Below are 3,324 nucleotides of genomic sequence, written 5' to 3'. Positions count from 1 at the left end.
TTGCCGGACACGGAAAAAAAAAAAAAAAAAAAAAAAAAAAGCCCACAGAACCACATAGAAGAATCACACTGACACACTGACAGCTGCGCTTTCTGAACTCATTATGCAAAGATTTTTTTTGTTGAAATTCTGTTGGTAAATTTCCATCATCCCAGCTGTCAATCAGTTATTCATGCCAAATAATTGGTGGGTAATGTGTTCTGATTTTTTTTAACCAAATAAACTTAAAAATAACAAAATTCTTTGAACTTCTTTTTAAAAACAAGTTAGACTCATTGTTTCATTCCCAGGTTCTTAGGTATGCATATGTGAGAAATATTGTAAGTGACATATATTGTTTTCAGCAACAAAATCTTGTAAGAATAAAACATTCCAAACATGTGTTTTCAAAATGCTTTCCTCAGCACCAGTTTCTGTTGAAAAGCAGTATCTCACTTGTTAAAACATTACCTTTTCCTCAAAGGGACAGATTAAATGTCTTTGTTTCTTCAAATCTGTCTCCTTGTCATCAAAAGTCATCAAATTTGGATTGATTATCTTTCTGTATGGGAAAAAGTATGTTTCACTTATTTTCAAGTTTGAGGAATCTTTGAAACATTTTGCCCTGAAATAACCAATTCGCCTCTGTGAGATACAAGTAATACTCCGAGTAATTCCTGTTCTCTTTAGTGCATTATTAAGATTCCACCTCTTTTTTTCCAATATGTCGATGACCTGCTACTTAGCTGGTACATTTCCTTACCTGCTATGCAGCAAATTGATAAATTTCAAACGTGGTACAATACGTGTTACGTTAGGACCCATTTTATTCCAGGAGAAGCAATTCTCCATTTGCAGCTGTTGTTCTGCAGTTTTCCACCGCCCTCCCCCATGAAACAGTGAGATTTTAAAAATTATTATTGAAGAAGTAATATACTCTTCAAAAACTACCTTCTCTAGTACATTTAGAAAATGTGTTAGTGTGGCTGAACACACACACATACATACAATATGCTTTCTGCATTTAATTTCTGAAAGATCACCTAGTAAACACCTGAAACTAAATCATCTTGGAGGCATCTGTACATTTATCCAATTATATAGCAAGGCTTCCATGTTAAAAAAAATTGTTCTAAAACTTATTTCTTCAAATTCATAACAATGGGCTTTACCTGTCTCCCAATACTTTGCAATGACAAAGGAATGCCCTTTTAGTTAGTCATGATTTGATTTTCTGGATGTAATTTCAATGACTTTTACTATGAAAGAAAGAACAAGGGCATCCCCTATGGGGTGCAGCTTTTTGTTTTGTACTATTAAAAAAAGCAATCTCAAAATGAGTTATGTATTTTTAATACACTTGGATTAAATATCACATGCTCAAACATGGCTCAAAAATACTAACGCCTATCAGGTTCTGAATGCTTAGTTCTTAAATACTTTGCTATTGTGAGGGCTTCCTGCTTTGAAGACGGCGTTGCAAGGTGCAGTATACACACAGGCACTCTTCTGGTGAGATCGTCTTCATTGCCATTGCTTTTACCTCTTAGTGTGACTGAGGAAGACATATACTGGGAGTTAAGAGACATCTCGCTCTTCCATTTGGGGGTTTTGTTTTGTTTTAGTTTTTGCGGCTGGTTACTTGTGCTTGCACTGTTAGAATCATCTTCAATCTAGGCTCATTTTGCAAAAATCTTTATAATCTACTTTCTATTTAGGAGGATTCCTTTTGTTAAAACTAGAATATTAGCTTTAAATCTACCTAGCTGGGAACAGGTAAACTGTAATGCATCACAACATGCTAAAAACTAGTAAAAGCAGGATGGAGAGTTGTCAACCTTCCTGTTTAGAAACTTCCATGGGTCTTTTAGGATAACTTATACATAACACATGGCATGTGATCTTCTGGCATCAAATATCTGTAGTCAATATAAACTGGTGTGCAAACAACCACAAAATCTTAATGACATACAACGATGAACACTTCAGTCAGAAGTCTGAGGGGATCAGCTGATTTGCAGCTGGGCTCACTCAGGCCTCTGAGGTGAGCTGCAGGTCAGCTGGGAGGCTCTCCTGGTCTTGGCTGGGCTTGCTTACCTGTCTGACGATTGGCTGACTGTCAGCTGGTCTAGAATGGCCTCAGCTGGGATTACTGGAGAGACTTGGCTTTTTCCCACCTGTCTCTCATCTTCCAGCAGGCAAGCTCAGGTACGTTGTCATGGCAATGACAGAGAGGGAAAGCAAGCAAGTCCAATCTGCAAGAAATTTTTGAGCCTACTTGCATCAAGTTTGCTTATATCCCATTGGCCAAAGCAAGCCACACAGCTGAGCTCAGAGACAGAGTGGGAGGACACCAAAGGTGTGGATGCAGAGAGGGGTGGAGGATTGGGCTATCAGTGCCTTCATTCTCCTGCAATCAAGTTTGCTTATATCCCATTGGCCAAAGCAAGCCACACAGCTGAGCTCAGAGACAGAGTGAGAGGACACCAAAGGTGTGGATGCAGAGAGGGGTGGAGGATTGGGCTATCAGTGCCTTCATTCTCCTGCAATCAGAGTGAGAGTGCCCTTATGGAGAGGATAGTAAATACTAAAAAGCTTAATTTGCTTTATCAAGATAAAAATAAATGTTTTATTTATTCCCTAAAACCTGCATATCCCCTGAAATATGTACTTTTTTTGCTATTATTGGTTCTCAAGGGTGTAAGTCATTTTAATGATTTACAGATACATTTATTTATTGCCCTACTGATGATACATGTGAAAGACCACAAATGCAATTTCAATAAATGTGGTTAAGCAAAAATTTATAGACCAAATGCCATTGCCACAAAAGAAAGAACCAAAAATTTGACAGCATCCTTTTTAACAACAAAAAGACTTAATCATTTTAAAAATAACTTTTCAAAATAATTATATGATGTCAAAAAGAAAATCAAAATCCCAATTATAAACTATATTTTTGAAAATAACCCTAATGACATGATGGAGAATATTACTACATATAAACATAGAAAGTTGCCAAATCTCTCATTCAGATTTACTGTTTTAGAAAAGAATAAAAGAAAAATGAACTTTCTGGTTTAAGAAATCAGAGAAAAAGCACACCTAAGAAATGTAAAAAGAATGAAATAGTAAAGATAAAAGCAGAAAATAATTATTTATAAAAGAAAGTGGTAGAATTAAATAAATTCAAAGGCCGAATTTGAGGGAGAAATAAAAATGTAAAACATGCAATAAAGAAGAGAAAAAATCTCATGTGCACAATATTAGAAATAGAAAAAGACAAAGAGAGACAGAATTTTTTTAAAATAGGGAATTATATTTTTTAAAAGTCCATGTATATCA

Source organism: Galeopterus variegatus, unplaced genomic scaffold (genome assembly GCF_000696425.1).
Source record: "Galeopterus variegatus unplaced genomic scaffold, G_variegatus-3.0.2 Scaffold5648, whole genome shotgun sequence".
NCBI lineage: Eukaryota > Metazoa > Chordata > Mammalia > Dermoptera > Cynocephalidae > Galeopterus > Galeopterus variegatus.
This window is presented reverse-complemented; position numbering follows the sequence as displayed.